General features: G+C 39.4%; 1 pseudogene; it reads right to left on the reverse strand.

Annotated features, from left to right (window-relative positions):
- Nucleotides 1-7,452: 7,452 nt before the first annotated feature.
- Nucleotides 7,453-18,133, reverse strand: part of LOC105492162 (liprin-beta-1-like) — a 120,098-nt pseudogene continuing 109,417 nt past the window's right edge.

The following is an 18,133-nucleotide window of genomic DNA, read 5'->3' on the forward strand; positions in this document are numbered from 1 at the left end:
AGAATTCCAGTCCCTGTAACTAACAGTAAAATTTTCCACAGAAGAGCAGCCTCAGTGAGCATAAGAAGGGGCCTTTGTTCTTCCTCAAAACAACTAATCCGTCTTGTAAATAGGCCTGCCATCCAACCCCGGAGACTTCTAAAGAGTTTTGTCCTTGGAGCTTTCTTTAGTTCCTCTGAGCATGTTTCATTGTAACAGTGGGCTAGGTCTTCCGCTGGTTTGAACCGCCTGTTTTGAGGCTGCTTTTAGGACAGCTGCTTTTAAGTTAATCTTTACATTCACTGACTTTGATGGAAAACAAACAGTATTATGTTGTTGCTTCTATATGAGCACAGGATTTCTTAGGATTAACTCTATTCAAGCCTAAATAGCAAACTTTTGGGCAAACGTTTAAGAGAGTACATCACTGTAAATGCAGTTTATAATTTTTTTCTCATTAAATGAATTATATTCAGCAGATTTTCTTTACAGGAAAATGTTAGAAGAAAGTTTAAAAATTACATTCTGCACAATCACTATATTTTCGAATGCTGCATTCGAAAATCACAAAAGATTTGAAAAGAGAAGGATACCAATCCTCAGGTATGATTTTCTGTTTTTGATTCTAATAAAATAATGCCAGGTGTTCTGTTCCTGATCTATGGAGAAGTTCTAGGTTCTTTTAATATCAAAATCCTTCCCAATGCCTATCAAGTTATCTTTCTGAGATACCCCCCAGGTTTCCCAATTAACTTCACAAACCCCACTTCACAGATTACCCAAAATAACAGAAAGAGGCCTTGTAAGGGAATGATTAAGAGCATGAGCCTGATGTGAGACTAGCTCTACTCCTTACTACCTATATGACAATGAGCAAGTTGCCTAAACTCTGTGCCTCATTTTCCCATCGTCAAATGGGAATAGGAACAATACATGCCTCAGAGAGTTATCAGGATTAAATGAGTTAATATTTCTAAAGGGGTTAGAATAGTGCTTGGCAGGAATTACTACATAAATGTTGTTAAATTAAATTTTACCTAAGTCCAATCCTGACTTGCTTTTTCTCTCCAAAATCAGAAGGATTTATATCCCATAAATTTAGTGGAAAAAATTGTTAGTAATTTTTAATGCTGTTTATATAAATAACATATGTAATAAGTATCTTCAGGCTGGGTGTGGTGGCTCACACCTGTAATCCCAGCACTTTGAGAGGCTGAGATGGGCGCATTACTTGAGGCCAGGAGTTTGAGACCAGTCTGGCCAACATGGTGAAACCCCGTCTCTACTAAAAATACAAAAATCAGCCAGACATGGTAGTGTGCACCTGTAGTCCCAGCAGCTAGGAAGGCTGAGGCAGAAGAATTGCTCGAACCCAAGATATGGAGGTTGCAATGAGCCAAGATCGTGCCACTGCACTCCAGCCTGGGCAACAGAGTGAAACTCTGTCTCCAAAATAAATAAATAAATAAAGTAATAATAATAAGTATCTTCGTTATAGATTATAAACAATCTAGATATCCAACAATAAACAAATTGTTAAATATTAAGATATTTAATTTTAAAAAGTAAAATACAAATTTATTTTCAATATGTGTTTAAGTGGAAAAAGCAGGTTACATAAAATAATGTACATTATGGTTCAATTTTTATTAAAACAATATGTATTATAGAAGAAGTCAAAAGAAAAGTCTAAACAGATAGATACCAAAATGCTCCCAGTGTTATTTTGGGTGATTAAATGATGTGTGGTTCTTATTTTCTCCTTCTTTTTTTCTTTTTTTAATCTAGATCTTCTAAATTGTCTCCAAAAACATTCGTGATTTATGAATAAAAAGAACTTAAGAATTTTAATAAAAACATAGATTTATGATTGTGGAAATTTATTTTCTCTCCATGGAAATCTCTTAAGGAAAATGAAGAAATATACTGAATTCCTCTAATTAAATATAATCACAATTTTCATGAACCTCAAAGTTATCAAGGAAGAGTTATTTAAACCCATTGCCTTAGATATCATAAGATATAAAAGGTATTTTAAACAATTTTGCATTTATCAGCTTGTATGTTTTAATCATTTGTTCTCATTTTTATCATACATTAGTTGTGGAGAAGTAGTGTAGTGTTGGTTTGTCTTATGTAATCTGACTTTTAAAACAACTCATTACACTAAATTTGAGAATTGAGGTAGATATTTTACCGATAAAATAATTTTTAATTATGTTTTTTCAATCTAGCAAGTCACAGAAATAAAAAGTTTTAAGGGATTATTTGTGAGGCAAGAGATAGATAACCACTTAAATTGGATAAATTTTCCAGGAGTCAGAGAGAAAAGTTATATATAATGCCATCTTACCATTACTGTTATTAGGGAGATTTTATTAGGTCACTTCCGATTTTTGCCCTTCTTCAAGTGTGACTTTGTTTATTCTCAAACGGACTTGTTGGTTTCTTCCAATCTCATGTCAAGCTTAAGTAAAATCTTTGCGTGTTCCTCCTTTTTTTTTTTTTTTTTTTAACTATGTTGAAGATTATCCTTCCTCTCTCATACTAAGAATCATAAACCTAAAAGCCAAAATACAGTACACCAGGAAACTAATAATTTGATATATTTAAAATGTATAGATTTGAGAAATGTCAACTGATTTTTGTTCCCCAGCAGAACTGAAAAAAAAAACCCATTTCTGTCTCTCGTTGAATCAACTGTTAACCTTCTAACTCACACATTTTTTAAGTATTAGAAATACCCGTTTTAACCTTGCTAAGTCTGTGCAATCATCTTTTCTAGCTATCTTGCTTCTTTGTTCCTAAGAGGAATTCCCACTGGATTATTGAAAACTTTCTGCCTTGCTTTCCTTAAATCTGTTCTCAGGTTTAGAAAAAAAGGTTCTGAAAAGAAGATGACCCAGTTTTCTACATGAATAAAACTTTTTTCACCATAGTAGAAATCTTACAGTATTTTTTTCAAAGTTGTAAGATGGTGAGGAAAGGGTATTTTTTTTCTTCTTATTAGAGGTACTGAATAAAACATATATAATGTCAAAAATCTCACTTAGAAAATCTACGAACCAAAAATCTGCACAGACAGCCCAGAAAACTACAAGGAGGTTAAAAAAAAAAAGAAAAAAGTGAGGCAAAGCCTCTTTCTCTTGTAATCTAGCTTCTCTATGTATTGAAAGACTGAATGTGGCTTTCTATTTCAAATCTTACACTATAAAGACATTTGATTAACCAGCGATATTAGGTTAATAAAATATTTTACTCAAGAAAACAGCCCTCTTATACCATATAAAAAGGGAAAAAATATTCAAATAGAACTCAGAATAGAAAGTACTAAACTCTTTTACTCTATGTAAGGAAATTACCAGTTTTTTTTCTGTAAGATTGGTAGTTTTTCATATTCTTTCTCATATGCAGTTCCCCTTAAATTTATTGCCCTTTTATCTTCTGCTAAATCCACAAGAGACATTTTAAAGATGTTCTCTTACAGTACCTAAAAAGTTAACTAAGTTTTTTTTACTGTCTCCATCCAGGAATCCATTCCAATTACTTACTTTAAAATTTTTAATTCATCCATTTATTGATTGATTCACAAATACTTAAGGAGTGCCCACGATGTTTCAGTGACTGGGTTAGGCTCTAGGGATACCATGCATGGTGAGCATGAACAGGCACAGGTCACACGCTTATGGAGCTGATAGGCAAATGAGGTATTCAGGTATGAATCAAATGATCACACTAGTTAGTGGAGGCAGAATTACGAGCTGAGGTTCATGTTCTGAAAAAAAGAACCGTGTCTCAGAAAGTGGACCCTCACTTAGAGTAGGAGACAGGGAGAGCTTCCCTGGGGAAACAAAACCAAATGAGGGCATCAAACCAAAATGAGGCTGAGCCTAAGATTTAATCTCTTTTCATAAAAACATTGCAGGAAGCCAACCAGACTATTAATTCTAAAGGTGAGCAGAACAAAATTTCATCTGAACCCATTTTCTGACCAAAAGTATTTCTTCTTTTCTCATAGGAAATGCTTAGCATATCTCATCAGAGCATTATACACAGTAGTTTTTTGTTCTCGGTCTGTTTCCATATATCTAAGTAAGAAAAAGAGTGAAAAAAATTCTCAGCATTTTTTTCACCATTTTGTTTCTCTGTCAAATAAATTATCTTTTGGAAATATTTTCTATATTAAAAAAAAGATGTTTCATGGATTCTTATTTGCAAATCTATTCCACAATATTGCTATTACAGATTCCAATTTATTCTTTCTCACCCTCTTAGGAAACCTGTAACTATATATCAAATTACTACTCACTTATGTTTCATTAAGTGGAACAACTTAGATAATTTTTATTTCTACTTGTTGCTTTATTACTATTTTAAATCATTGTGAAGAAGACACTTTTATTTTAATTTACTGTTTGAGACAGGGTCTCATTCTGTCACCCAGGCTGGAGTGCAGTGGTGTGATCTCAGCTCACTGCAGCCTCCACCTCCCAGGCTCAGGCAATCATCCCACCTCAGCCTCCCGAGTAGCTGGATCCACAGTCACGCACCACCACACCCGGCTAATTTTTTGTATTTTTTGTAGAGACGGGATGTCGCCACGTTGCCCAGGCTGGTCTTGAACTCCTAAGCTCAAGCGATCTGCCTGCCTCGGCCTCCCAGGGTGCTGGTCTTATGGGTGTTAGCCACATGCCCAGCCAGAAGATACTTTTACATCAGACTTTCTCTAAAACTCCAAATATATTTGATCCCTTTTTACCTGGTTACTTTTATCTGTTGTTTTTATTTTTAATTTCTTTTGAAACAGGGTCTCACTCTGTCGCTCAGGTTAGAGTGCAGTGGCGCAAATCATAGCTCACTGCAGCCTTCAGCTTCTGGGCTCAAGCAATCCTCCCACCTCAGCCTTCTGAATACCTGGAACTACTGATGCATGCTCCATGCCCAGCCAATTTTTAAATTTTTTGTGTAGATGGGAGTCTCGTTTTGTCCCTAAGGCCAGTCTTGAACCCTTGGCCTTAAGCAATCCTCCAGCCTTGGCCTCCCAAAGTGCTGAGATTATAGGCATCAGACACCGTGCCTAGCCTCTTTTTATTTTTTTAAAGTTTATTCTTATTACAAAGCAAATACATGTCCTACAGAGAAAATAATATTTTTAGTAGTAAAACACAATAAAACTTACCTATCCTGAACCAGAGATAATCACCATTAATATTTTGTTGTACGCCTACATATAACTTTATTTTTATAAAATTTGCTGTGTTTTCTCAGGATTTTCATGAGGTAGTTGAGTAAGCAAAAATGACAGCACTTTTTTTCTTGGTTATAATGATCTATTTATGGATTTTGTTTGTTTGTTTGTTTGAGATGGAGTCTTGCTCTATCACTCAGGCTGGAGTGCAATGGTGTGATCTCAGCTCACTGCAACCTCCGCCTCCTGGGTTCAAGCAATTCTCCTGTCTCAGCCTCCTGAATAGCTGGGATTACAGGCGTGTGCCACCACGCCCAGCTAATTTTTGTATTTTTAGTAGAGACGAGGTTTTGCTGTGTTCACCAGACTAGTCTTGAATTCCTGACCTCAAGTGATCTTCTGGCCTCGGCCTCCCAAAGTGCTGGGATTACAGGCATGAGGCACTGCCCCGACCTATTTCTGGATTATTATTTGATCCAAATTTTTGTCAAATATCAAATTCTGTAAACCTTGAGTAGCTATTGTGTAGCTATTACAAAAATGGCATGATTCTTTTCTAAAACTATCACATAAATAATATTGCTACCAGGTTAAAAAAATAGAGGTTTGTCTTATTTCAGTAATTTTACTCTAATTTTTTTATCTTTATTTTAAATTCTACAGGTTTTTTGCCTTATCTCATAAATTTCATATTTTTGCTATCAACACAGCATTTCAGTCTGTAGAGATCATTAGAAATCTCATTTTAGCTAACCCTCCTATTTTTGTGTCATCAACAAATTTGAAAATAATCTCTTCAAAGCCTTCATATAGATCATTAGTGAAAATGTTGAGCATTTTGTAGAATAAGTTAAGGTTGCCTAAGGGACAAAGACCAGGAGCAAAGTGGCTCCCTAGCACAACTCTAGTGAAGACAACAGAAGGAAAAATAAGAAAGAGGCCAATGGAAGCAGTAAAGACTTATTATGGTTGCATAGTTGGAAGTCCAGCATATGAGAAGGGAGAGAACTAAACCTACACTGCATATAAAAAATGGCACCCACGGTGAGAATCGGTGGAAGAATGCAGAAACCAATTCAAACAAATCCATACAAATATTTGATGGTACATCAGGAAGTGCTATATATGAAATTGCAAAAGGTTGCATGTAAGTTTGTCTGGAATATTACAATAAAAATACATGCTTTTCAGCCAGGCTCGGTAGCTCACGCCTGCAATTCCAGAACTTTAGGATGTTGAGGCAGGCAGATGGCTTGAGCCCAGGAGTTTGAGACCAGCCTGGGCAACATAGTGAGACATCATCTCTACAAAAAATACAAAAACTAGCTGGGCATGGTGGTGCATGCCTGAGTTCCCAGCTCCCGAATACAGGAGGCTGAGGTGGGAGGATGGCTTGAGCCCAGGAGGCCAAGGCTACAATGAGCTATGATTGCACCACTGCACTCCAGCCTGGGTGACGAAGTGAGACCCTGGATTAAAAAAAAAAAAAAAAAAAAGGATACATGCTCTTCAGAGCCATTTAGAAGATGGAAGGAAGACTATTAATGATCTTTGCATCAGTGCATTTGCTAGCTTACATGACACCTCTCTGCGAATTTGAAAAAGATGCCGCCTCCTCCTGGCTGACATAGCCCACACAAGGACTTAGCGCTTGACAAGCAGAGCACAGGTGGAACCAGCCCTCACTCACACCTTAGCCAGGTGCCCCTGTGCACCGATCAGTGAGGTTTGCTGGGTCTCTCCACACCCCATTTCAGCTTTGCTAGCTGGCTGTCTGTTAAGTTCTGATGATAGGGGCGCTAGAGGGAGACTGAAAGGTGGGAGGAGGAAGAAAGAACACACTTCATCCTGTGAGCTTCCTGTTTGCTTGTGGTTCTTGCTACAGGCACCCTATTAACTCTGCTTCATCATAGCAGCAGTTGGGTCCAGTTTTCAGTTTCCCTACCACCTACAGAACTAACTGGACTGCACCCCACCTCCCCACCAAGAGACACCAGCACCAAACCCCTCCTCAGAGACAGATCCCAGCTCCAAGAGACACTGCCTCCAAACTCAAAGACAACACCACCAACTGAGCAGCACCTTTCTCCTCAGATGTCTGAGTTTCAGCTTCACGCCACCACTCCTCCAAGTTTCTACATTTTAAGAATTCCAGCCTCTTACTTTTGTTCCCTCAGACCTAGAAGTGATTAAGAGTTCCCTGCAGTTGCTACCTCTGTAATCTCTTAGATTTTTCTTTTCACCTTTTCAGTTACCAGGTTGACAATTTTATACTTTGTTGACAATTCTTTTTTTTTTTTTTTTTTTTTGAGACGGAGTCTCATTCTGTCACCCAGGCTGGAATGCATGGAGTGCAGTGGCTCAATCTCAGCTCACTGCAACCTCCGCCCTCTCCACCCCAGGTTCAAGTGCCTGGCCCATTGACAATTCTTTATAGTAAATTATATTTATTGGTGGGGCGCAGTGGCCCACGCCTGTAATCCCAGCACCTTAGGAGGCCAAGGTGGGCCGATCACTTGAGGTCAGGAGTTCCAGACCAGCCTGGCCAACATGGTGAAACTCCATCTCTACTAAAAATACAAAAATTGGCTGGGTTTGGTGGTGGGTGCCTATAGTACCAACTACTCTGGAGGCTGAGGCAGGAGAATTGCTTGAACCCCAGAGGCAGAGATTGTAGTGAGCCAAGATCACACCACTGCACTCCGGCCTGGGCCACAGAGTAAGTGAGACTCTGTCTCAATAAATAAATACAAAAAATAAAAACTATATTTATTCAGGTAACTCTGTATAGTTCCTGTCTCTTGACTGAACCCTGAGTAGTACAAAGGAGAAGATAAATTAGAGTAATAAACCATCATAATCTACATACATTATTTTTCTTCAGGCATTACTTGGACTGTTCTAACATCCAAACTGCTCGATAAGAGGAAACAACTTTCCATCAGACTCCAGTTGGGGAATCTTGCCAGAATTAAGGCTGTCACATACTGAAGGGCTAGCTGGCTTAGTTGGACTCCTGGTAGGAGAATGGTAAAACCAGCCTATATCTTTCCAAAGGGGATGTACTAATCAGAAATAGGCTATTCTACAGTAAACACCAGTCCTGTCACTACTGATGGCTTACAGCAATACATGTTTCTCTCTCAGAGGTTTTATAGCAACTGAGGATCCATTGCCCCTTTGTTCCATGGCTCTTCTCCAAATATCTTTTTCATTTCATTGGGGACCTAAGCTGAAGGTATTGCCCCTAACCTTGTCTCACGGCAACGGGAAGGGAATAAGAGTGGGATCATGCAATGGCTCACAAGCCTTCTGCTTTGAGGTGGTGTACGTCACCTCCTCTTGCATTCCATTGGTTAAAGCAAACCATATAGCAAAACCTGCTATCAGTGGGGCATTTTGGGTTAATAGTTAACAAAATCTTTTCTCTGCTGCATATGAATTTGACCTTTAGTTAACATTCTAGCTCTGTTCCCCATAACCAGATTAGAGTACTATGTTAACAGTATTACTCAGCAACATTGCTCATATTAAAAATGATCTCTGATTGGAAATTGCATCTGGACTGGAAGGAACCATAAATGCACTATAAATACTTGATGGAGATTGTAGCTTCTAGCATCCTTGAATGTGCTGACTGTTTTAATTGGGCATGTGTGGTGATGCCAGAAATGACACCTCTGAAGTTTGTTACAGGAGATATTGGCTCCTGAAGGGAATGAGACCCTAAGTCAGGGTGGTTCCAGCACTTGCCTCATATGGATCACACCTTCATGCATTTGAGCTGTCTCTGGGCAGCTGCATAATTTGGAAGGACACCTGACACCACCTGTAGTTAATTGTGATTCCTGTCTCATGTTTTCATCTCTCTCTCTCTCTCTCTCTCTCTCTCTCTCTCTCTCTCTCTCTCTCGTCTTGAGACAGAGTCTTGCTCAGTCGCCAAGGCTGGATTGCAGTAGCGCGATCTCAGCTCGCTGCAACCTCCACCTCCCAGATTCAAACGATCCTCCCACCTCAGCCCCCTGATAGCGGGAATTACAGGCACCTGCCACAAAGCACGGCTAATTTTTTATTTTTAGTAGAGACAGTGTTTAGCAGTGTTGGCTAGGCTGGTCTCGAACTCCTAACCTCAAGTGATCTGCCCTCGACAACCTCCCAAAATGCTGGGATTACAGGCATGAGCCACCAAGCCCAACCCTGTCCCATGTTTTTCTGAGTGAATCTGATGCCAAAGAGGTCTACATTAGTTTTGTGAGTTTGAATGTTGACTTGAACATAATAATAGGTTTGATGCCATTGTGGGCACTGCAGGCAGAAATTCACATTCTGCCACAAGACATCAATATAAAAATGGATGTTCTTCTAACTGAAAGATGAAAAGATAATTAGAAACAATAACAGTAGGAGGATTCTCCTAGAGGACCTAGGTACTTTTCATTAGACAACAGATTCATAGAAAACTACTGATCCACAGAGGAAAAATGGAAAGAGAAACAGGTTTGTGGCTCAGAGAAACCTCAGTTAGAAAGCTGGCTCTGCTGCATCCTGCCTGTAACCTGGGTGAGTTGCTTTACCCCTCTGAGCATCAGAATTCTCATCTATAAATTTACTGTTATTTCAGGCATTTTAATTAATTTATTTATTTTTTAAATTTTTTATTATACTTTAAGTTCTATGGTACATGTGCACCACGTGCAGGTTTGTTACATATGTATACATGTGCCATGTTGGTGTGCTGCACCCATTAACTCATCATTTACATTAGGTATATCTCCTAATGCTATCCCTCTCCCCTCCCCCCATCCCACAACAGGCCCAGTGTCTGATGTTCCCCTTCCTGTGTCCAAGTGTTCTCATTGCTCAATTCCCAACTCTGAGTGAGAACATGAGGTGTTTGGTTTTCTGTTCTTGTGATAGTGTGCTAAAAATTATGGTTTCCAGCTGCATCCATGTCCCTACAAAGGATATGAACTCATCCTTTTTTATGGCTGCATAGTATTCCATAGTGTATATGTACCACCTTTTCTTAATCCAGTCTGTCATTGATGGACAGTTGGGTTGGTTCCAAGTCTTTGCAATTGTGAACAGTGCCTCAGTAAACATATGTGTGCATGTGTTTTTAAAGCAGCATGATTTATAATCCTTTGAGTATATACCCAGTAATGGGATGCTGGGTCAAATGGTATTCCTAATTCTAGATCCTTGAGGAATTGCCACACTGTCTTCCACAATGGTTGAACTACTTTACAGTCCCACCAACAGTGTAAAAGTGTTCCTATTTCTCCACATCCTCTCCAGCACCTGTTATTTCTTGACTTGTTAATGATCACCATTCTAACTGGTGCGACATGGTATCACATTGTGGTTTTGATTTGCATTTCTCTGATGGTCAGTGATGATGAGCATTTTTTCATGTGTCTGTTGGATGCATAAATGTCTTCTTTTGAGAAGTGTCTGTTCATATCCTTTGCCCACTTTTTGATGGGGTTGTTTTTTTCTTGTAAATTTGTTTGAGATTTTTGTAGGTTCTGGATATTAGCCCTTTATCAGATGAGTAGAATGCAAAAATTTTCTCCCATTCTGTAGGTTGCCTGTTCACTCTGATGGTAGTTTCTTTTGCTGTGCAGAAGCTCTTTAGTTTAATGAGATCCCATTTGCCAATTTTGGCTTTTGTTGTCATTGCTTTTGGTGTTTTAGACATGAAGTGTTTTGCCCATGCCTATGTCCTGAATGGTATTACCTAGGTTTTCTTCTAGGGTTTTTATGGTTTTAGGTCCAACATTTAAGTCTCTAATCTATCTTGAATTAATTTTCGTATAAGGAGTAAGGAAGGGATCCAGTTTTAGCTTTCTACTTATGGCTAGCCAGTTTTCCCAGCACCATTTATTAAATAGGGGATCCTTTCCCCGTTTCTTGTTTTTGTCAGGTTTGTCAAAGATCAGATGGTTGTAGATGTGTGGTATTATTTCTGAGGGCTCTGTTCTGTTCCATTGGTCTATATCTCTGTTTTGGTATCAGTACCATGCTGTTTTGGTTACCATAGCCTTGTAGTATAGTTTGAAGTCAGGTAGCATGATGCCCCCAGCTTTGTTCTTTTGGCTTAGGAATGTCCTGGCTATACAGGTCCTTTTTTGTTCCATATGAACTTTAAAGTAGTTTTTTCCAATTCTGTGAAGAAACTCATTGGTAGCTTATTGGTGATGGCATTGAATCTATAAATTACCTTGGGCAGTATGGCCATTTTCATGATATTGATTCTTCCTATCCATGAGCATGGAATGTTCTTCCATTTGTTTCTGTCCTCTCTTATTTCATTGAGCAGTGGTTTGTAGTTCTCCTTGAAGAGGTCCTTTACATCCTTTGTAAGTTGGATTCCTAGGTATTTTATTCTCTTTAAAGCAATTGTGAATGGGAGTTCACTCATGATTTGGCTGTTTATCTGTTATTGGTGTATAGGAATGCTTGTGACTTTTGCACATTGATTTTGTATCCTGAGACTTTGCTGAAGTTGCTTATCAGCTTAAGGAGATTTTGGGCTGAGATGATGGGGTTTTCTAAATATACAATCATGTCATCTGCAAACAGGGACAATTTGACTTCCTCTTTTCCTAATTGAATATCCTTTATTTCTTTCTCCTGCCTCATTTCCCTGGCCAGAACTTCCAACACTATGTTGAATAGGAGTGGTGAGAGAGGGCATCCCTGTCTTGTGCCAGTTTTCAAAGGGAATGCTTCCAGTTTTTGCCCATTCAGTGTGATATTGGCTGTGGGTTTGTCATAAATAGCTCTTATTATTTTGAGATATGTTCCATCAACACCGAATTTATTGAGAGTTTTTAGCTCTCAATAAATTATGAAGGGCTGTTAAATTTATCAAAGGCCTTTTCTGCATCAATTGAGATAATCATGTGGTTTTTGTCTTTGGTTCTGTTTGCTGGATTATTGATCCGTGTATGTTGAACCAGCCTTGCATCCCAGGGATGAAGCCCACTTGATCATGGTGGATAAGCTTTTTGATGTGCTGCTGGATTCGGTTTGCCAGTATTTTATTGAGGATTATTGCAGCGATATTCATCAGGGATATTGGTCTAAAATTCTCTTTTTTGGTTGTGTCTCTGCCAGGCTTTGGTATCAGGATGATGTTGACCTCATAAAATGAGTTAGGGAGGATTCCCTCTTTTTCTGTTGATTGGAATAGTTTCAGAAGGAATGGTACCAGCTCCTCCTTGTACCTCTGGTAGAATTCGGCTGTGAATGTGTCTGGTCCTGGACTTTTTTTGGTTGGTAGGCTATTAATTATTGTCTCTATTTCAGAGTCTGTTATTGGTCTATTCAGGGATTCAGCTTCTTCCTGTTTTAGTCTTGGGAGAGTGTATGAGTCCAGGAATTTATCCCTTTCTTCTGGGTTTTCTAGTTTATTTGCATAGAGGTGTTTATATTATTCTCTGATGGTAGTTTATATTTCTGTGGGGTTGGTAATGATATCCCCTTTATCATTTTTTATTGCATCTATTTGATTCTTCTCTCTTTTCTTCTTTATTAGTCTTGCTAGCAGTCTATAAATTTTGTTGATCTTTTCAAAAAACCAGCTCCTGCATTCCTTGATTTTTTGAAGGGTTTTTTGTGTGTCTATCTCCTTCAGTTCTGCTCTGATCTTAGTGATTTCTTGCCTTCTGCTAGCTTTTGAATGTGTTTGCTCTTGCTTCTCTAGTTCTTTTAATTGTGATGTTAGGGTGTCAGTTTTAGATCTTTCCTGCTTTTTCTTGTGGGCATTTAGTGCTATAAATTTCCTTCTACACACTGCTTTAAATGTGTCTCAGAGATTCTGGTATGTTGTGTCTTTGTTCTCATTGGTTTCAAAGAACATCTTTATTTCTGCCTTCATTTCGTTATGTGCCCAGTAGTCATTCAGAAGCAGGTTGTTCAGTTTCCATGTAGTTGAATGGTTTTGAGTAGGTTTCTTAATCCTGAGTTCTAGTTTGATTGCACTGTGGTCTGAGAGACAGTTTGTTATAATTTTTGTTCTTGTACATTTGCTGAGGAGTGCTTTACTTCCAAATATGTGGTCAATTTTGGAGTAGGTGCTGAGAAGAATGTATATTCTGTTGATTTGGGATGGAGAGTTCTGTAGATGTCTATTAGGTCCACTTGGTGCAGAGCTGAGTTCAGTTCCAGGATATCCTTGTTAACTATCTTTCGTTGATCTATCTAATGTTGACAGTGGGATGTTAAAGTGTCCCATTATTATTGTGTGGGAGTCTAAGTCTCTTTGTAAGTCTCTAAGGACTTCCTTTATGAATCTCGGTGCTCCTGTGTTGGGTGCATATATATTTAGGACAGTTAGCTCTTCCTGTTGAATTGATCCCTTTACCATTATGTAATGGCCTTCTTTGTCTCTTTTGATCTTTGTTGTTAAAGTCTGTTTTATCAGAGACTAGGATTGCAACCCCTGCCTTTTTTTGTTTTCCATTTGCTTGGTAGATCTTTCTCCATCCCTTTATTTTGAGCCTATGTATGTCTGTGCACGTGAGATGGGTCTCCTGATTACAGCACACTGATGGGTCTTGACTCTTTATCCAATTTGCCAGTCTATGTCTTTTAATTGGAGCATTTAGCCCATTTACATTTATGGTTAATATTGTTATGTGTGAATTTGATCTTGTCATTATGATGTTAGCTGGTTATTTTGCCCATTAGTTGATGCAGTTTCTTCCTAGCATGGATGGACTTTACATTTTGGCATGTTTTTGAGTGGCTGGTACCAGTTGTCCCTTTCCATGTTTAGTGCTTCCTTCAGGAGCTCTTGTAAGGCAAGCCTGGTGGTGACAAAATCTCTCAGCATTTGCTTGTTTGTAAAGGATTTTATTTCTCCTTCACTTATGAAGCTTAGTTTGGCTGGATATGAATTTCTGGGTTGAAAATTCTTTTCTTTAAGAACGTTGAATATTGGCCCCCACTCTCTTCTGGCTTGTAGAGTTTCTGCTGAGAGATCTGCTGTTAGTCTGATGAGCTTCCCTCTGTGGGTAACCCGACCTTTCTCTCTGGCTGCCCTTAACATTTTTTCTTTCATTTCAACTTTGGTGAATCTGACAATTATGTGTCTTGGAGTTGCTCTTCTCAAGGAGTATCTTTGTGGTGTTCTCTGTATTTCCTGAATTTGAATGTTGGCCTGCCTTGCTAGGTTGGGGAAGTTCTCCTGGATGATATCCTGAAGAGTGTTTTCCAGCTTGGTTCCATTCTCCCTGTCACTTTCAGGTACACCAATCAGAAGTAGATTTGGTCTTTTCACATAGTCCCATATTTCTTGGAGGCTTTGTTCATTTCTTTTTACTCTTTTTTCTCTAAACTTCTCTTCTCGCTTCATTTCATTCATTTGATCTTCAATCACTGATACCCTTTCTTCCAGTTGATTGAATCGGTTACTGAAGCTTGTGCATTTGTCATGTAGCTCTCATGCCATGGTTTTCAGCTCTGTCAGGTCATTTAAGGACTTCTCTACATTGGTTATTCTAGTTTGCCATTCGTCTAATGTTTTTTCTAGGTTTTTAGCTTCTTTGTGATGGGTTTGAACTTCCTCCTTTAGCTCGGAGAAGTTTGATGGTCTGAAGCCTTCTTCTCTCAACTGGTCAAAGTCATTCTCTGTCCAGCTTTGTTCCATTGCTGGCAAGGAGCTGCGTTCCTTTGGAGGGGGAGAGGTGCTCTGATTTTTAGAATTTTCAGCTTTCCTGCTCTGTTTTTTCACCATCTTTGTGGTTTTATCTATCTTTGGTCTTTGACAATGGTGATGTACAGATGGGGTTTTGGTGTGGAAGTCCTTTCTGTTTGTTAGTTTTCCTTCTAACAGTCAGGACCCTCAGCTGCAGTTCTGTTGGAGTTTGCTGGAGGCCCACTCCAGACCCTGTTTGCCTAGGTATCAGCAGCGGAGGCTGCAGAAGAGTGAATATTGCTGAACAGCAAATGTTGCTGCCTGATCGTTCCTCTGGAAGCTTTGTCTCAGAGGGGTACCTGGCCATGTGAGGTGTCAGTCTGCCCCTACTGGGGGATGCCTCCTGGTTAGGCTACTCAGGTGTCAGAGACCCACTTGAGGAGGCAGTCTGTCCATTCTCAGATCTCAAACTCTGCTGGGAGAACCACTGCTCTCTTCAAAGCTATCAGACAGGGACATTTAAATCTGCAGAAGTTTCTGCTGCCTTTTGTTTGGCTATGCCCTGTCCCCAGAGGTGGAGTCTACAGAGGCAGGCATGCCTCCTTGAGCTTTGGTGGGCTCCACCCAGTTCAAGCTTCCCAGCCACTTTGTTTACCTACTCAAGCCTCAGCAATGGCGGGCACCCGCCCCCCAGCCTCACTGCCACCTTGCAGTTAGATCTCAGACTGCTGTGCTAGCAATGAGGGAGGTCCCATGGGCATTGGACCCTCTGAGCCAGGCGCAGGATATAATCTCCTGGTGTGCCGTTTGCTAAGACCGTTGGAAAAGTGCAGTATTACGGTCAGAGTGACCCGATTTTCCAGGTGCTGTGTGTGTGTCATGGTTTCCCTAGGCTAGGAAATGGAATTCCCTTTCCCTTTGTGCTTCCCAGGTGAGGTGATGCCTTGCCCTGCTTCGGCTCTCACTCGGTTGACTGCACACACTGTCCTGCACCCACTTTCTGACATGCCCAGTGAGATGAACCCAGTACCTCAGTTGGAAATGCAGAAATCACCTGTCTTCTGTGTCACTCACACTGGGAGCTGTAGCCTGGAGCTGTGCCTATTTGGCCATCTTGGATTCAGTTTAGCCTTTTTTACTAAAAGAAAAAACCCAACTGGAACTCAGTTAACCAAAAAAAAAAAAAAAAAAAATCTAAAAGGGCATGAATGGTGCTACAATCTATGGACTTGAGTCTCCAGGACTCTTTCTTTGCCCCATCTGCAATTTTTTCAGCTTCTTGGCTTCATTCAATCCTACTCCAGGGGCAGAATTTCTCTGTAGGACAGAGATGCTGCCAGCTCTCGCTTACATTCTTACCACAGGTATATATGACCCTTTTTAATTAATGATTTCATTTTAAAATGTAACCAAATGCTCTCTTATTATCTTAGCTGTCTTCATTGAATTGCACTTCTTTATTTTAAAGGCTGATTGTTCTGTCAACAGATTGAAGACAATCCTTGCTAGAGAAGTTGGGAAGAAAGAGTAAACTGATCATCACAAAGTTCTGCTGTCTAGTGCATGAGTTCTGCCTTCATCAACATTACAGAATCTTTTCCAGAATGCTAGCCTATCCTTCACATGTTCTTGCTCAGAACATGGCTGGTGTCTCATAGTGCCACAGTCATCATTCATAATTACAAAGAAAGGTTAAATTTAACCTAGTGCTGCCAGATGTTATGCACATTATATTTCCAAATATAATTTAAAAAAACATTTCATTCAGGCTATTTTCTATCATATACACCTACTTTATTAGAAATGATGGTCCATATAATACTCAGAACAAACTTATTCAGTTATGAAAAAAAAATTGGATAAATTCATGCATTTTTCCAAAAACAGAATTAGCCTATTTTTGCTTTCTAAAATGTGGAGGGCTCAATCCCTGGTATAAATTTGTTACTAATTTTTACAAAGATACAGAACCATTTTTCTCTTCTGTCTGAAGGGCAGAACAGTTTCTAAGCCCCCTACTTTATCTAATTTCAGTTCTGAGGGTAACAATCCTGGGACACAGGGGTGGTTCTTTTTAACTCTTTTGGCATACATTCCCTTGCATTGCAATTGAAACAAGTCCATTCTTGTGATGAGAATTTACAGTCTAGTAATCCTAAACACCAAATGAAGTACAGAATTCCCCTTTTCTAGGTACTGAAGAAGAAGTTAATGGATTCCCAGTCACAGTAAAGAGTCTTGGAGAATTCCCTGTGGTTCTGGGCCTGGCTGGATTCTGCTACTCTTTCTTTGATGCTAAAACTACACATTGACTATCATCGGTTTCTTCCACAGATTTTGAGGACTTAAAAAAATGAGATGACAAATGTGAAATATATCTTCTTATCTCTATCAATAATTTCAACCCCTTCTCCTTTCATCTTGCAAACCAATTTTTCTTGTAGCCTTTTTACTTCAGATTCCTTTTCTTCTAGTTGTTCTTTTAAAGATGCCAGTTCATCCTACAAGTTACAAATTCATTTAAAAATAGCAGATCATGACTAAAAAAGAACATTCAGAGAGCATATTAGCTCTTTAAATCAATAATCAGGTTTTATGAATGAAACAAATCTACAAGAATTTAGAAGCAGCTGAGCATGGTGGCTCACACTTGTAATTCTAGCATTTTGGGAGGCTGAGGCAGGTAGATCAATTGAGGTCAGGAGTTTGAGACCAGCCTGGCCAACATGATAAAATCCCATCTCTACTAAAAATACAAAAAAACTATCCAGGTGTGGTAGTGCACGTCTGTAATCCCAGCTACTCCTGAGGCTGAGGCAGGATAATTGACTGAACTGGGAAGCAGAGGTTGCAGTAAGCCAAGATCGTGCCACTGCACTCCAACCTGGGAAACACAGCAAGACTCCGTCTCAAAACAAAAACAAAAACAAAACAAAACTCACAAAATTTACACGCAAGCATCAGAAATCAAGCAAGGGCAATAAAAAGCAGGAAGCAAGACTATCAGAAGACCAGGCATGGTGGCTCACGCCTGTAATCCCAGCACTTTGGGAGGCCAAGGCGGGCAGATCACTTGAGGTCAAGAGTTCAAGACTAGCCTGGCCAACATGGTGAAACTCCAACTTTACTAACAATACAAAAAATTAGCTGGAAGTGGTGACATGCACCTGTAATCCCACCTGCCTTGGAGGCAGAGGCAGGGGAATTGCTTGAAACCAGGAGGCGGAGGTTGCAGTGAGCCAAGGTTGCATCACTGCACTCCAGCTTGGGCGACAGAGTGAGATTCTGTCTCAAAAAAAATAAATAAATAAAGATTATTA

This window comes from Macaca nemestrina, chromosome 10, assembly GCF_043159975.1.
Source record: "Macaca nemestrina isolate mMacNem1 chromosome 10, mMacNem.hap1, whole genome shotgun sequence".
Classification (NCBI taxonomy): domain Eukaryota; kingdom Metazoa; phylum Chordata; class Mammalia; order Primates; family Cercopithecidae; genus Macaca; species Macaca nemestrina.